Below are 18,398 nucleotides of genomic sequence, written 5' to 3'. Positions count from 1 at the left end.
TGGCGCAGTCTCTGCCCTGTCAGGCTCCCCCGTCCCCGTCCCCTAGGGACCCCGACAACCCCTTTGCCTAGGGGCCCCAAAATCCAAGAAACGGGCCTGTTTGGGTTGTGCGTATAGCCTAAGCTTACTCGTGCACTAGAGCTGAGGTCGGTGGCATCATGCAAGAGGGTGTTTTTTATTGGTTTATTATATATTATTTATTATAACATTTTGTCCACATATAAAAAACATTACTTTAAATCTCAAACACCATGGTTCTAATATGCCTCATTTTCAATAACTGGACTACCAGTAAACCAATGACGCACTACTAACTGTTAGAATAACAGTTAAATAAAATTGCATCGATAAAGTTACATGGAGTAGGCTATTATGGCATTTTGGCTTAATATGTTGATAACGACGTTCTTTTTTATTAGGCCAAATTATTTTGTCCACCTACAAAAAAATAGGCCTACATGTAGGTTCAGTCCCAAACATAGGCCTAATGCTTCCAATGCTGCCCTACAATATCAGAACGCAGTATCTTGAAAATGGTCGAAAATGGGTTTAGACCGGAAATTGGCTTTAAAATACCTTCTTCTTGTGTTAAAATTTTTCGGCCCAACTTGGTCCCGTTTCGGAAAAAAACGCAAAAAACTGATTATACTGCGCTTTGTGGTTTTAGTAGGTTACGTGGTAGGCTACTAGCCAAGAACGCAGTATAATGCGATACTGCACTTTTATACTGCACTTCTCCATTGACACCGTGGTTTTGGTGTAGACAGTAATACCACAACAGAGCGCAGTATAATGATTTTTCAGCTAAAAAGTAATGAGAATGTTGTTTTTTTTGCTTTTTTCTTGTGTGCATAAATTTTCACCCTAAAAAAGTATTATATGGAAGTGTCATCACCACTTTACCTCCAACACAGTCGCGTGGACAGAAAGGAAACTTTAAAGCCTTTTTTCTCAGTTTGGCATTTTGAATTATACTGCGTTCTGAAATTGTAGGGCAGAATAGCCTAGCTCGATTGCAATAACGGGACCTTCTGGACTGAAAACAATTGCAAGCTTCTAGACAAAATTGTCAATATCGAGTTGCTTTTGCGTAGGCCATTCTGTAATATGCTGTTAGCCTACGTTGCATTTGACCAAATAATATAGATGTCAAGTTGACGATTTTGCTTGGATTTTTGTTCGGTTTTGTTTTTTTGTGAATTATGTGTGAATAAAGGCATCACGCCAACTTGTGCCCGGCCATTAACATTACAACGTTACAAAGAGTGGGAAACAAAGGAAGAAAACTGTCCAACACTACCACACAATACACTGTTATGAGACAAATGCAGTTTGAATGACACTTTACGTCTCGCCACAAATGACCAGTTCTACCACGAAGTAAATTAAAACCACAAGCGCTTACCCAGCTCCCTCTCCAGGTTCCCAGCGTCACGTTAGTATTTCCAAATGATTGAAGTCAAGCACAGCAAGCTTTTGTGTGCGACTCAGCGCGTCTTTCCAAAACCGATCGAGGCAACCTGAACCTAATTATAAGCACCTGCGTTTGAGTTTTGCCTCGCACACACACATTGGCTGCGCTGAGGACAGCTGTGGCTGTTCAGCCAACTCGCGCTCCGCTAATTGGGAGCAGTTTAACCCTACAGCGACCTAGCGCCGAGCGGGGTCATTTATGCAGACATCCCAAGTTCCAAAAACGGATGGGGCTCGAGGACGAGGAGAGGACGTCGTTTCCGGTTGCTGGCAGCGGTGAATTCAAATCTCTGTCATACGCGGTAACGCTGATCTATTTATATCCCACTAAAGCTGTACAGTGAATGTGAATGATCATGGCGGAAAAGTCAGGCGGGCCTTTTGGTTTTAGTGATGTGGATGACATGTTTTGGGATCAACTTAGCCGGGTGAGGAAGTTATCGGACAGGGATAGCAGTGGAGAATCAATTAGTCCATGAGCCAGACCGCCGATCGCAATCGAAAGGGTGGGCAAAGTCTTGTTGGTATTTTAATATTGATATATATGTCTAGTTTATGAATTGGTATGATAACCTTTGCAGAACAGTAGCTTTATCATATTTATCATGCATTTCTTATTTGAACCATTTTACACTAAAAACGCCTAGGCTAATTTGCTAATATCTTGATAAATTGAAAGTAAAAATGACTGTGAGGTAAATATATTTATAGGAAAAGTTGTTCTACAAAATTCTTAGATAGTTTAAAGGGCACGTTACACAGATTTCCCACTTAATTTAGTTCAGGCCCCCATTTTCACTGACTTTTCATTAAAAAATTAGTGTTTATTTCCCAAGCGAGAAAATACTGGTAGATTGGGTACAAAAATACAACAATTTTCCCAGTTTATCATCTACATTACAATACAGGTGGGTTTTGTATTACAAGTTTTCTTGAAAGTTGTGTTTCATTATCCACACAAAGTGTAATGTACTTAAATGTGAGCTATTTTACATACACACCCAAATTTGATATGTAGACAAAGACCTATTGGATGAAGCAGAGACTGCACTCTTTACATAGACTAAGGATAAAGTAACTTTTTTTTACCATGCTGTTGTTGAGAGTGTACTACATCCAGTGGCATGCAGACATTTTGGGGGGCAGGTGCTCAAGGTGGGGGCGGGGGGCATGTGGAACTTCCGGTTGCCTTGCCAGAGCAGGAGTGGGGAGCCGTTTTCATTCGAGGGCCACTTCAATTTTTATAAAGGGCTGTACTATGAACACAAACCAGGATTTCCCCCTGCAGTTAGGCCTATATTGAAGGTGGACACCTTCACAACAGACCTCACCTTCACTAGGTCCCCTGAAAACATAACTTAATTGTATTGCAAATTAAATTTCTAACAGTTCTTTACAAAACATGTCATATTCCATGTGAAACTGCATAAGATTAAAATTACATCAGGGGCCGTAAACGGCCCTTGAGACATAAGTTAGAGTCCCCACCCTTCTATTATGCTATGTTAGATCAAGGTGAATTGTCACATGCTTTTGATCTCAAGAATCGTTACCATAGATGATCATGCCAATATGGACCACATTGTGACAAAAAAAAAAAAAAAGGAACTTTAAAAAAAGGCCTTTTTTCGTCCAGTACGGCAAAGGGGCTGTTGCTTTAGAACCACCAAGTCCGTTCCTAGATCTGTGCATGCCAATGATGCAATCACTTGTGTTTGGAAATAGTAAAAATAAAGTCCCAAATCAACAGACTGACCCGCTCTGCACTTAAAGTAGGAGGGGTGAGGGATCACCTCACCTTCAAAGCCTTCCGAGTCCAGAGAGCAGGCCAGTAATGGGGAATAACAGATTACATATTTCACGATTACATTATTAAGAATAAAAAAATGATGAGTTGCATTCCCTTACAGTTGCTGCTTCAGTGTCTGGTAATGAAAGTACATTTACTATGTGAAAATAAGTGATGGTTTCTAGATTCACATGTTATGCTATTCTAAAATTTTGATCATTCCACACATTACCTAGCCTGGGAGTACCCATGCTGCCTTGCACGTTCTTTTCGAACTGCTAGACGATATAGTCTGGCGTTTGCCGCCAGACAACACATTACCAGAAACCCAGAGAAAACACATAATGTGCATGTGTGTTGGTGTGGCATTGGCTGTGTGTCTGTGCCTGACAGATGCAGTGGACAGCATGAGTCTGCTTGCATTTGTCTCCTTCTGCTCAGTTATCTACCTTCATCTGGCTGTCCCTGCTGGTAACTCTTATAATATTGTCTTCGGCTGAGTTTCCCAAAAACACTTAAGTAGTAATAAGTAGTACTTAAGTACAGTATACTGACAAGGCGCCACCTCATACAAAAGTTCCATAGCCTCCAGGGATGGAAAGTAACTAATTACATTTACTCAAATTATTGTAATTGAGTACTTTGATGAGTAACTGAGTCCAAAGTAGTTATTAAAATAGGTGATTTTACTTCTACCCAAATTACAGTTTGGCCAAAGTATTTTACTTACATTTGAATCTACCTTGAGGTCTGAGTAAATTCTGAGGTAGGCAAAATTGAGATAAAGGGGAAAATCTGTCAGACATGAAGGGAAATTGTGTGTTTTTACCATTTAACATAAATTATATATTTTGGACTAATCTATTAGATGACTATCTAGGGCCCGCCGGCCCCATACCATTAGTCCGACAGCCCACAGACGGTACACAATAGAGTTGCAAGTAACTGGCTGGGAATAGTAGAGCACACACCAAGGACTCAAGCTGAGGGAGTACCAGCGCAGCCTGAAAACAGTTGTTTTAAAATATATACAAGAATTATTGTTTATTAACAAAATTATTCATGAATTTAATCTCACAACTGGCAATTAAATGAAATCCACCAGACTATTTCCTTTGGTAGGCTTCCCAGTCTTTGCAATTTAAGGCCCACGACCCAAACGCAATGAAATCCAGACCCTTAAGTTCAGAGTAATGGGCTGTTGTATGAATGGGCTGACCCTAGCCCTGCAACTTTGCCACACCAGCACACACAGAATTTTGTTGTGCGATCGCCAGGTTATTGGAAGATGACTTGTGCAGAGATAGCTAGAGGTCACGAAGGGTGCTATTGAAGGAAAGCGATATAAAAGCAAACTGAAGGTAACTTTTACTCAAATCACATTTTTATTAAGTATTTTTTTTTTACTTTTACTTAAGTAGATTTTTAAAGATGTAATTTTACTTTTACTTAATTACATGTTTTAGTATTCTTTCCACCCCTGATAGCCTCTTACTGGAAATGGGCCTGGCGACAGGCCAATTCACTCTTGGCTGAAAACGCTGAACTACATTATAAGAACATTGCTAACATTGCCCAGCGCATGTAATGACTGAGATTGGAAGATAATTACTCTCTACCATGTTGTTAGATGGTCAGCTTAGGTCCCGTGAAATGCGGAACTAAGGGGCGGGACTTCCCAAGCTCTATTACCATTTTGGTGACAATAATGACACCAAATAATGACAATATCTGTTATAATAGAGGGACTGCGTTATGGCGTTAAAGGCGGCCGGGGTACACCACATGACAGTTGGAGTACACCACATGATGGTTTTCTTGAACTACTTTGTACCCAGTGTGAGTACCACCAAGCCATGAGGTTATGTGATAGGGTATACAGTATCTTTACTTGAAATACTAATTTTCTAATGTAAGGGGGAAGAGGCTAGGGCTACAATAGAAAAGTAAATACAAAAATAATCATAAAAACACAAAAGGATGTGCAGGTCGTGGAAAGCTCAGCCTTAAAGCTCACGATGAGTTCAGAGCTCTTTCAAACAGTTTTTTCATGAGCTGGGACGGGACTGGGAACTGTCCATGGACCTATTCGTGAAGCATTTAGGTGCCAACTCTACATAGCATCGACAAATACGTAGAACATAAATACAGCCCGCTACCAGCTTTTCTGCACTGAGCATGGAGAGTGTGAATCAAGCCAATTTCCACCATGTGAGGACTAGTAGTGTGTGCCAACTATCAGTCTGGCATCTGGAAAGCAAGTCTTCAGCAGCATTCACAAATCCCAAGCCCACTTGACCATGTCTGGGCCAACGATGAAAATGTCCATCTCACTATACAGTGGATGTGGGGATATTCAGCCCCTGAGGCAGTGTTACAACTGATGTCTTGCAAGTACAGCCATCAATGTAAACTGCTGGATTGCCAATGTCTGAGAAGTAGCTGGAAATGCTGCACAACCCTCTGAAAACTTCAAACATGTGTATATCAGCATGAAGAGGATAATCATGGTGACATATTTACAGATATTTACTAGACTGAGTCAGATCCTGAGGACTGAAATAATGCTCTTTATTTATTCTTGCTGTTGCAGGAAAAGTTAAGAAAAAAAGATTTCATATGTTGTCATTTTTATCACATTTTGTCAATCACATATTGCTTTGGTGATTATATTAGGTCAATTGGTATGGTCTAACAACCTCTTTAGGGTCTTGATTGAATGGAAAGCATCCCTGAGGAAATGTAGGCACCCTGTGTGGTCAACAAACTGCATAATAACAAAAAACAATACAGTTTTCACATTTCCGTTTTACTGGTCCACCATTTGCAATGGTTATCATGCCATGTTAATGTACAGTATGGTTATCACATGTTAGTATGTGTTTGTTCATTATGTTTTTTGTTTTTGTTTTACTGTTGGGGGAAATGTAATAATAATAAGCTTAATAAAAACAAAAACGGATTTCATATTTTATCACATTTTGTCATTCACATATTGCTGAGGTGATTCTATTAGCCTATTAGTGTGGTCTAACAACTCCTGTAGGGTCCTGATAGAAGGGAAAGCATCCCTGGGGTCATTTAAGCACCCTGTGTGGTCAACAAACTACATAATAACAAAGAACCACAATACCGATTTTTCACATTTCCATTTTACTGGTCCACCATTTCAACACGTGATAACTACCAAAAAGCTACCTGTTTGCAATGGTTATCATGCCAAACTGTTAACTTGAGATGTCCAAGAAGTCAAAAAAACAGATTAGAACTTGCCCACCCGTTCGATTGCGAGTGGTCAATTTTTGGCTTCTGGCTCAAGGCCTAAATGGCGTCAGTGATAAGCAAAAAATCCAGAGTTGTTAGAGAACGACCTAAGCCCAATGCTAATGTAGGTAGCGTGACTGACTCATGGAAAGTAATTGTTTCCTTTGAAACTAAAGGTGGACCAGACCATCATCCCATGCATATCACTAAGGCCATTCAGAAAGAGATAGGTAATATCCAACGCGCCACATTCCTGGGAAATGGTAGGCTGTTGATATACGCCAAATCAGAAGAGCAACGCAAAATCATACTGAAGAAAACCACACTTAATAACTTGAAGATATCTGTGCATGTTCCTGGTACAAAGTCTAGAGCAAGAGGGGTCATCTCAGGAATCCCTACCTCTGTATCTGTAGAGGAAATTAAAGAGACACTGTCCCAGTATGGTGTAACCGAGGTCAAACGTCTGACAAAAGGAAAAGAGAAAATAGACAGTTTGTCAATTTTGCTAACTTTTGATAAAGACTTGCCAGCGCGAGTCCAAATGGGATATATGTCATACACGGTGGGCGAATATGTTCCTCCCCCGCTAAGGTGCTTCCAATGCCAAAGATTTGGTCATGTTGCAAGCCAATGCAGAGGGAAAGTCAGGTGTTCGAAATGTGGTGGGGACCACGACTATGGTAAATGCGAAGCAGATGTGTTAAAATGCTGCAATTGTGGCGGCCCACATAGTGCTGCGTATGGTGGCTGTGAAAAACAAAAAGAGGCAAAGGAAGTACAGAAATGCAGAGTTTTGCGTAAAATGTCTTATGCGAATGCCCTTAAGACGGTTCAGAATGACAAGGCCGCTAGCGCCCCTACACCCGTACCCCGATCTAGCACTGCAGGGAGCCAATATCACAGAATAAGCCAAAGCAATGGGCAGGGTCTACTGAATGGAAGTCAGCACCTGAATAGGCCGATACCAGAACCTAGGAAATGTGCATGCAACAATTATATAACAAAGGATACACTATTGGTGAACAAAAATGAATTTATTGCATTCTTGTGTACAGTAATGAATACAACCTTGAAAATCAAAAGGAAACGTGATAGGATTAGTTCAATTGTGGAAATTGCCAATGGTTTCTTGGGGTCTAGTACTACAATGGATGAGATACATCTAATGATAAATCGCAAATATGGACAGAGCCAAGATAGTACTTGAATGGATTATGGTGTTTTTCATTTTACAATGGAATGCACGAAGCTTAATAGCTAATGGTCAGGAACTCAAAAGATATATTCATGAACTAACTGATAAACCTGAGGTTATATGTATTCAGGAGACATGGTTGAAACCACACCTGCAATTTATTATTAAGGGCTATAGTGCGATCAGGTATGACAGAAGTAATGAAAGAGGTGGTGGATGTGTAACCTTTATCAAAGAAGGCATTCCATATAAGTGTATTAAAGTAAGCGGTGAACATGAATGTATTGTCACAGAAATATTTAATGGGTCTAAGGAAACTTATACCATCATCAATTATTATAACCCATGCAAAGCCTTAACAAGTGATCTCCTAAATGGTATTATTAAGAGGAGCCACACAGAGATATGGTGTGGCGATTTTAATGCCCACAATAGTTTGTGGGGTAGTAAGCACACAGACATGAATGGCATGGTGGTTGAAGACGTAATTATGGACAGAATGCTAGTGTGTGTAAATGATGGCTCTGGCACTAGACTCAATATCCTTAAGAATGAAGCTTCATGCATTGACTTAACCTTAGTTGACAGAAGATTAGCTTACAGATGTCAATGGTGCACTGACCAAACAACTACTATTGGCAGCGATCATTTCCCTATATGGTGTAAAATGGATGTGGAAATCAGGACTGAACCGAAGTATGTCCACCATAAGTGGCTGTTTTGGAAAGCTAACTGGGAAGAATTCCAGAGCATGTCTACAGAATTGTCCGAACGTCCATCAGATGCTGAGCAGAATGTGGAAAACATGAATGATGGCATAAGCTCATTCCTCTATTTTATAGCAAGACAGTCGATACCAATGAGTGAAGGGCAAAGAAATATGAAGAATGTCCCCTGGTGGAATGATAAATGTACTAAAGCAATAAAGGATCGAAACAAGGCTTTAAAGATACTACGTAAAACTTTAACATCTGACAACTTACTGGACTATCAAAACAAGAAGGCACTAGCTAGACGTATTATTAAAGAGGCGAAAAGAGAATCCTGGAGAGAATTCTGTTCATCTATAGGCAGAGAAACTTCACTTAATCAAGTATGGATGATGATTAAAAAGATGACTGGTAGATATATACCCCCTCATATTCCTGTCTTAACTGACAGGGATGGGTATTATACCACAGATGTAGAGAAAGCTAATATACTGGCTAAAACTTTTGCAGATGTTCATAAAGGTCACCACCTGGAAGACTGCTTCAAAAAAAAGAAAGAGGAAATGTTAAGTATGAATGAGGACCTCCTCACTAAGAAGGAATCAAACAAGTCTAGTATAGATCTTGATTTTAGTATGACTGAGCTAAAGATGGCCCTAAAGAATACAGGCTACTCTGCGCCTGGTAGTGATGGCCTTTGCTATGCCATGTTTAGACAACTCCCTGATGAGGTTTTGGAAATTATCCTGAAACTTTTTAACAAAGTATGGGAGGAGGGCGCAATACCAGCGGCATGGAAGAGATCAACAATCCTCCCATTTCATAAACCTGGTAAGGACAAATGTGATCCAGGTAATTATAGACCAATTGCCCTCACTTCTCACCTGGGCAAACTTATGGAAAAAATGGTTGTGGCTAGACTAAACTACTTTCTGGAATATAATAATTTACTATATGGCTATCAAACTGGATTTAGAAAACAAAGGTCAACTACTGATGCCCTGGTTAAACTAACCAATGAAATTGAGAAAGCACTGACTATGAAGGAAGCAATGGTAGCAATCTTCCTAGACATCGAAAAAGCCTATGACACAATGTGGAGAGAAGGACTCTTAATCAAACTAAATAAAATGGGCATTGAAGGGAAGATGTATAATTACATCTTAAATTTCCTATCACAGCGTACACTGAGGGTTAGGGTTGGTGAGGTCCTTTCCAATGAATTCTCTGTGGAAGGGGGAATTCCACAAGGTAGTGTGATAAGCCCAATTTTGTTTAATCTCATGATTAATGACATATTTGAGAAACTGAGCAATATGAACAATGGTTTACTGTATGCTGATGATGCTGTCATATGGAGGAGGGGGAATAATATCCCGCACATCACTAAAACAATACAGAAGGAACTGTATATTTTAGAACAGTGGGGAATGGAGTGGGGTTTTAAGTTTTCTGTGCAAAAATCACAAGTGACTTATTTCACAAGGAAGAACGTGTCAGAAGCCCATGAAATTTTACTTTATGACCAGCCTCTCAAAAGAGGAGATGACTTCAAGTACCTGGGTCTTTGGTTGGACAATAAACTCACCTGGAAACGACACATTGAATATGTAGAAACAAAATGCAAAAAGGTCTTGAACTTAATGCGTATGGTCTCTGGTCTCTGCTGGGGCGCAGATAGACAATCTTTACTCAATATTTTTAGAGCCTTGATTAGGTCAAATACTGATTATGGTTGTATAGTTTATGGAGCTGCCTGTAAAACGTCCCTCATGAAGCTTGAAAGAGTACACTCAAGGGCCCTGAGAATAGCCCTGGGTGCCATTAAGACAACTCCCATTAGCGCCCTGCAAGTGGAGGCAGAGGAAGCTCCTATTCAGATGCGCTTTAAGAAATTGGCACTGACCTACTGGGTCAGGCTACAGTGTAGCACCGACAGCCCAGCCATGTCAGTGCTCCAAGATTGTTGGGAATATTATAAAGAAGGAAAGGGATTTGGGTGGAACATTGAAGGGGATGCAAGCATGTTTGGTTTAAAAAGCCTTGAATTTAACTCTGCATTGGTAATGAGTAATGTACCCCCATGGATCCTTCCTGCCCCAGATGTTAACACAGAGCTACTGAAAGTGAAGGAAGACCACCCTAATGATGATGGATTTGCAATACATTGTAAAACATATCTGAAGTCTGCTTTTTATGGGTTCCTACATATATTTACAGATGGCTCAAAAAACCCTCAAACTGGCCAGTGTAGTATTGGAATCTATATACCTGAATTCCAAAGGACGTATGGGTACCGACTGAATAACTTCTTATCCATATATTCAGTAGAACTAACTGCTATAATCACTGCCCTGAGATGGATAGAAGAAGTCAAGCCTTTTAAATCAGTCATCTGCACAGATTCACTCTCAGTCTTGGAAAGCTTTATCTCTGGACATGCAGTAAGAGATGACTTAATTATTGAAACAAGACAGCTCTTGGCTCAACTTAGTAATCTAGGGCTCATTGTCCAATTTTGCTGGGTCCCAGCTCATAAGGGCCTCAAGGGTAATGACACCGCCGATAAAGCTGCCAAAGATGCATTAGGCCACCAAGGTATCTCAATCCATGTTCCACTAGGGAAAGGAGAAGCTAAATCTTATATCAAGACAGAAATCATGAATATGTGGCAGGATGAATGGGAGTCAGACATAAAGGGCAGGAAGTACTTTAATGTGCAACCGCAGGTTGGGGGGAAAAGAATCACATCAGTGGGGCTGGGAAGAAGGGAGGAAGTTGTGTTCACAAGACTGAGACTGGGGCATGCTGGCATCAACGCCACATTACATGTCTTGGGTAAAAGTGATGGACTTTGCACTGAATGTCAAGTTAAAGAAGATGTTGAGCACATTCTTTTTCACTGCAGTAAATTTTCTGAACACAGGTCACACTGGAGAGAGCAGGAAGGAGAGGATGATATCCAAACCATCTTGAAGGAAGAGGGAATGCAAGGCACTAGACTCAAAGGCCTTATGAGGTACCTAGGTGATACAGGTCTAATGGACAGGATATAGATACACCTTTCTTTCTTTCTTTCTTTCTTTCTTTCTTTCTTTCTTTCTTTCTTTCTTTCTTTTTTTTTTTTCCCTTTAATTTATTATGCCCTGCCATGATTTCATGATCGTATCACACACTCCTGTACAGTAGGTGGCGATATACAAGCTACATTGTAAACCGCCATTACCTAGAAGAAGAAGAAGAAGAAGAAGACAAAAACGGATGTCAGGGAGATAGTTTATCGACACAAAAAACTGTTGTGATGATGGATAGTAGGCCTAATCTAAAATGCAGTTGCAAGAATTCAAACCAAAACAAAGAAAATAGTGGGCCCACTTAAGTCGTTATAGGCCTACTGACTCCATGTGAGGTAAGTGTGTGTGTAAACTCTTCTGATTGCCTTTATGTCACTCAATGGCCTAGGCCCTAAATATACTGTAGCCCTATTGCAGTAGCCTATGCTGGACCATTATTATCATAAAATATGTCTCTAAGGTCTCAAAGAGTCTTCTTGTTGTGCCTTGGGTAAGAAAATAAATGGTATTTAAACCAAAATGCTACCAAATGGCACCAGCTTCCTGTTCAAAGTATGACCACCCCTAATGGTTTAAACAAAATAAAAGAAACTGAAAGCATTTTTTCATCTGATTTTAAGGTTAGTTATCTAGCCTACTGTAGGCCTACATTTATATGGCATAGGCCTACTTTCTACTTTTTTATCCTCTCTTCTCTTTCTTTCCTCTTTCCTCTCATTGAATAGTTATTAATGTGCTAAAATTGCAAACAGTGCATCATTATTCACCTGAGTTAGGAATATGCTTTAGCATAGGCTCTGGTTTAAAATGAGTCTTGTAGTATTTTTGTTTCCTACTAGAGGGTTTGTCTTCTGCCATCTCGCCTCGACTGATGAATCTGATAACCAAAGAAAGTCGACACAGAAGAACAATCTCTTGGGGGGGGGGGGTGGGGGGGGGGGGGGGGGATGCATTGGCCACGGTGTAGTACGGGGGTGTTGCCTGAGGACACTAGCGAATGGAAACTACCTTCCGCATGGTCAGTGGGTGCGAGACCGTGATACTCATGAACGGTCATCCGGGTACTTTGCTCTTAAATTTGCGTTACGCCCCTTTATGGGTGAAAACAAACCGAATGTCTCATTGACTTACATGCTACATTGGCTAGCCTAAATAAATACATTCCATGCTTCAGCCACGGCTGTTTGGCTATATTATTTGAACAACCGGCAACGCAACACGTTTTCGGCATGTTGCGCGTGAACAACGCTAGTCTACAGGTCCGTATCTTTCGTTTATTAATCCCCAACATCACCAATTGACTTGCATGTGTTGTTTTCCCCCACAAATGGGCGTAACGCACATGGAAAACGTCACGCCGTTCATGAGTATGGATACAACTATATCCGTACTCCGCAAAATCCGGAAGCTCCGCGACAATGTGCCGAAAGAGGATATCCGGTTGTCAGTGTTCAGTTTGTGGCCAAATTAACTGCAGCTGTTGGTCAGCAGTAATTGCAGGGGGTAATTAAGGACAGCTGACAAACATTCACGCTGTCCTATGACCTGTTCCACACTCCGACCCTCGCGGAAGTGGCATTGCATGCTTCCCTGATGCTTCCAATACTGACCGTAGAAGAAGAAGAACATTTCCGTACTCCCCTCGCCATCATTTCGTACTACGCTGTTATGACGTCAGTAAGCCCTCCTGTATATCTACTCTCCTTGCTGATAACTGTGACGGTCCGATCAGAGAGGGTAAAATGAGGTAGACAAGACGCGCCCTCCTAGTGACGCAACACCTTCAGCGTTGCAACCGTCAATGATAATCAGGCTAAAAATGAAGTGAAGTGAAGTGAAAGTCCAACTGGGAAACTCCAATTCCAAATTATTGTGACATAGCACTCCACAGCACACAAGTGTTCACTACACACAGCGAAATTGCATTCATGCCTCACCCATGCAGTGCGGCGGGATGGTACCATGTGCAGTGCGGCGGGATAGTACCATGCTCAGGGTACCTCAGTCTTGGAGGAGAGCACTGGTTAATTACTCCCCCCACCAACTTGGCGGGTTGGGAGTCGAACCAACAACCTTTGGGCTACAAGTCTGACGCCTTAACCGCTTGCCCAAGCCTGCCACACCGAAAGCTTATTGGCTTGTTTTGCTCAGCGTGCGTTTGCCACCTGCATGTCCTCGCTTTGAACAGATAGACACGCACATGATTCCACAATCACAGTCTCTCCTTCTCTCTCTCTCTCCTTTTCTCTCGCCTCCGCAAACTAATCGAGGTAATCCACGCATGCAGCTTCCTCTTGAGTCGAGTCAGTCCTGTTGGATGTGGTCCATCCTTCTTGGTGGTATTTAGACATTACCTTGGATAGCTTACCGTGGCTCTTGACACATCACAAAGGCTTGCTGTCTCGGTCAAAGATGCAACAGTTACACACGCACCCAAGAATTTCTCCTTTTTGAACTCCGATATGTCACCCCTAATGCTGTGTGGGTGTCTGCATTGCAAAATTTTGAGAAAAAATGTGCTCTTACCCTGCTAATCGACACACTTCGCTTTACTGGTGCAATGTGCAATTAATGAAGATTGGCCAACAGGCTTGTCCACTTGAGCCATGAAACTTCCCACACTAAAATGGCAGGTGTCTCATTTATTTTGTCCAACCCCTGTACGTGTTGTATTGTATTGTATTGTATTGTATTTTATTGATGTTTTATGTCCTCATGGAACAGGATAAATAAGAAAGGTGTCTCAAAGGTGTCCTGTCATCCCTCAGTGTACTTGGTCCAGAGCAACTATTGGCTCACTGGCGTCATGTCCTCCAGAAGTCACTGTGATGTGCAGAGTAAAATCTGTCTTATGTTCAAGAGCACTGAAGAGAGACCACAGGCCCCCTCAAGGTCTCATATTCCCGCACGCACACACGCACCATATTTCAAAATAACCCATAGCTCCAACCCTGATCGTATATTACACACCTGCCCAAACAACATCAACCCCCTCAATCTCCTCCCCCCCAACACACACACACACACACACACACACACACACACACACACACACACACACACACACACACACACACACACACACACACACACACACAGCCTGGATATTGCTTGAAAACAGCACCTGGTGCTCCATTTGAAAACTATTTAGAGATCAAACTCCATCAGGGCCACACTATGAACTTGTGACACATGGTAATAGTTATCTAATAATTAAGTAACTGCTTACTAATGTTTAACATATGAATTAATGACAATTAATATGTGTCTTATGTGGCGTTAAGTAGTGATTATTAACCCTTACTAAAGTATTAGGTTATAGCTAATTTGCTGTTAATTATGGCCCCTTATATATATGGCCCCTTACCATGTCACAAGGTCATAGCATGTAATTCTTTAACTAATAGTAAGGGTACAGTTCATAGTTAAGTAGCTATTAGGTCACTTAACTAAGGATCTAAATTAACACTGACTTAATAAAAAAGAAAGGCATATCTAATGAATAAATAATACCAAAATATTGTTGTCTGTAGATTGTGTACCCATCATGCACTGCACTTGGAGCTAATATTCTCAAACATTAACTTAATTGCCACAAAGGAATGGTTTAGTTTAGCTTCAAAACTATTACTCTTGATAATGTTCTGCATTTATTGTAGCTTTTTTACCATTAAAACTAATAAGTGCTATATGAAAAAATTACATCTCATCACCCCACCATCATTGAGAAGTCTGCGTCTAATCCTTGCTATATCATGGCTCCTGTTGCCACTATTACAGTGATTTGAACGAGTGAACTGGATGTCACAGTAGATTAATTACTTAATCATTAGTTATGCCTTACTTTTGTATTAAGTAAGTGTTAGTTTTGGTCCTTAGTTAAGTATGACCTGATAGCTACTTAACTATTAACTGTGCCCTTACTTATCTATTAGCTGAATAATAATATGCTATTAACTTGTAACACAAGGTAATAGTTATCTAATAGTTAAGTCACTGCTTACTAATGTTCAATATATGCATTAATAAGAATTAATATGTGTCTAATGTGGCATTAAGTAATGATTATTATTAGTAAATGATATATTATGATTATAACCCTTACTTAAGTATTAGTTTGTAGCTACTTTACTGTTAATTATGGCCCCTTATTTGGAAGTGTTACCCCCTCTTTTAACTTGTCTTAAAGCAAGACAATGGCTTACATGAAAAATAAGACACTTTACCACCTTTATAAACCCTGGCCAACAATTTTAACTGTATTAAGCCCCAAAATAGTGGCATACCCCTTTAATGTCCAGAAACATCCATGAGGGGCAGTCACATGAGCCTCAACTTACTGTTTGCCATGTTACCAGTCATCACACACTAACCATTATAAAAGGGTTAATTAAGATTTCACTGATGCTAAAGCAACAGTTCACAAACCATTAACATACATGCATAATAGTACTTGTTAATGGCTAGGTGGTAGGAGACAACAAAGAGATAATGTTTTTTTCATAAATAAAGGAGGGTTATCTGACATTCTAATGATGGTTTACTAATGCTTAGCAGAAAGTTCAATCACCATAAACGAATCATTAATTAACAGTATGTATTAATTACCAAGAAATACACAATGACTAACTCGTGATTCACTAAAGTTTAGGCTTAACTTTGCTTAGCGAACAGTTGCATCAGCACACACAAACCATTTACTAACAGTAATTGTACTGCCCTCCTAATGGTGTTCATAACCAGAATTAGACAGCCAGCCAAACTCCCTGAATGATGACACGAGAGTCAGGATGTAGCGTCTCAAGCTCCAAGATTTATGTAGACTCTTGTTGTCAGACAAGGTGTAAAACTGAAATAGTACAGAAATAAAGTAGAATGAATTCTTTATACAATTACTAAAGCATAAATATCAAACCAAAATCAGATGAATTAAAGTATAAAATACAGTACAGGTATCTACAATAACCTAGATACATGATATGATAAGCATGTCCTATGCTGAGCGGTGTTACCAAACCGAAATCTAGATATTAATCTAGCAACAAACATTTCCATCAATATACATGAAAACTAAAAGATATCAATCTTATGAACACATTTTTACTCACAGACGATGCTTTCTACGGCTCAAAACAAACGGATGGAGATAGATGAGAAGACAGCTTCATGATCTGCTGACATCTGCTTGAACTGACAGGAACATGTGCTTAAACTACTTCCTGTATTTCTTTTTCCTAAATTCCAACTTCCTGTTGCAATACCACATTTGACCACATTACTAAACAGGGGGGCGCTAAAATGCCAAAAAACTTAAAACTGCCTGGGAGGCAGAACACTCCCCGCCTGGCGTCTGTGATGCCACTTAACATTTAAACTATTCACACACTTAGTCCTCTTTGGGAAGAAGAAGGACGACGGCTGAGACTGGTCTCAGGAATGTCTTTGGTATCCCTTGCGCTGCAGTCTTCACTTCGACCTTGCGCACCTTTCCATCCTGGCTTGGGTAGGTCGTGGTCACCAGTGCCAGGGGCCACTCGTTTCTTGCAGCTTGGCTGTCCTTTAACAGCACTATATCGCCTTGTTGCAGGTTGCGGTGTGCCCCAACCCACTTGCGACGGCTCTGTAATGTTGGGAGGTACTCCCGTCTCCATCGGGTCCAGAACGTGCTCGCGAGCGCTTGCACCTGTCTCCATTGGCTCTGGTGGAGGTCTTTGTCTGAGAAGTTCCCAGGTGGAGGAGGCACAGCACCCTTTTGTGTGAGCAGCGTTGTGGGAGTCAAGAGGAAAGGAGCGTCCGGATCGGTGGACACTGGAGTAAGGGGTCTGGCGTTGATGATCGCAGAAACTTCACACATGAAAGTGCAAAGGACCTCATGGGAGAGATGGACGTGCTCCTGTAGCAGTATGGAGTCGAAGATCCGTCGGGATACTCCAATCATCCGCTCCCAAGAGCCTCCCATGTGCGACGAGTAGGGGGGATTGAACTCCCAAGAGCAACCTTGGTCACTCAGGTATTTCTGGATACTGGGTCCTTGTTGCTGTTTTGCCAGTCCAAGTTCCTTGCTAGCGGCGATGAAATTGGTCCCGCAATCAGACCTTAGTTGCTTTGCAGGTCCACGGATTGCAAAGAATCGCCTCAGGGCGTTGATGCAACAAGAGGTGTCCATGGACTCGATTACCTCGATATGCACCGCTCTGGTGCTCATGCATGTAAACAATATCGCCCATCGTTTGCTTTCAGCATGCCCGCCTCTGGTGCGTCTCGCAGTGACCTTCCACGGCCCGAAAACATCCAGCCCAACATAACTGAAGGGTGGAGATGTGCTGAGGCGCTCGGGTGGCAGGTCTGCCATGGTTTGCTCTTCCATCTTGCCTCGTAGCTTCCGACAGGTGACGCACCCATAAATGATGGAGCTGACGAGCCTTTTGCATCCAATGATCCACAGGCCTGAAGACCTTACGGCACCTTCAGTGAAATGGCGCCCCTGATGTTTCACCTGCTTGTGGTGGTAGGACACTAACAGGGCAGAAACGTGGTTGCGCTTAGGTAGAACAAGGGGGTTCTTTTCAGCGTGTTCCAATGGCGCATGAGCAAGCCTGCCTCCAATTCTCATGAGGCCTTCTTCTACCTTTGGACTGAGCTTAAAGAGTGGGCTGCTGGTGGGTAGAGCCTCGCCATTGGCCAGAGCAGAGAACTCTGCTGGGAAAGCTTCTCTTTGGACTGCTTGTATGATGACATTCATGGCTTGTGAACGCTCATCGGGTGTGCGAGGTTGTTCGCACCAATGCCAGCCTTTACATCCCTTGGCATAGTCCTTAGACTTGCGACACCGGACTATGTGGATGAGCAAGGCGACAGCTCTCACAAGTGAGTCCCAAGTTGAAAAGCGC

The 18,398-nt window shown here is 41.5% G+C and overlaps 1 long non-coding RNA gene across 1 annotated transcript in view; it reads left to right on the top strand.

The window, feature by feature from the left end:
- The first annotated feature begins 11,804 nt into the window (after positions 1 to 11,804).
- LOC134458338 (uncharacterized) overlaps positions 11,805 to 18,398 on the top strand; it is a 22,336-nt gene continuing 15,742 nt past the window's right edge. The window contains exon 1 of the long non-coding RNA XR_010036561.1: positions 11,805 to 11,843. This is a non-coding gene — a long non-coding RNA (uncharacterized LOC134458338). The remainder of the gene's footprint in view (positions 11,844 to 18,398) is intronic.

Source organism: Engraulis encrasicolus, chromosome 11 (assembly GCF_034702125.1).
Source record: "Engraulis encrasicolus isolate BLACKSEA-1 chromosome 11, IST_EnEncr_1.0, whole genome shotgun sequence".
Lineage (NCBI taxonomy): Eukaryota > Metazoa > Chordata > Actinopteri > Clupeiformes > Engraulidae > Engraulis > Engraulis encrasicolus.
This window is presented reverse-complemented; position numbering and strand designations above follow the sequence as displayed.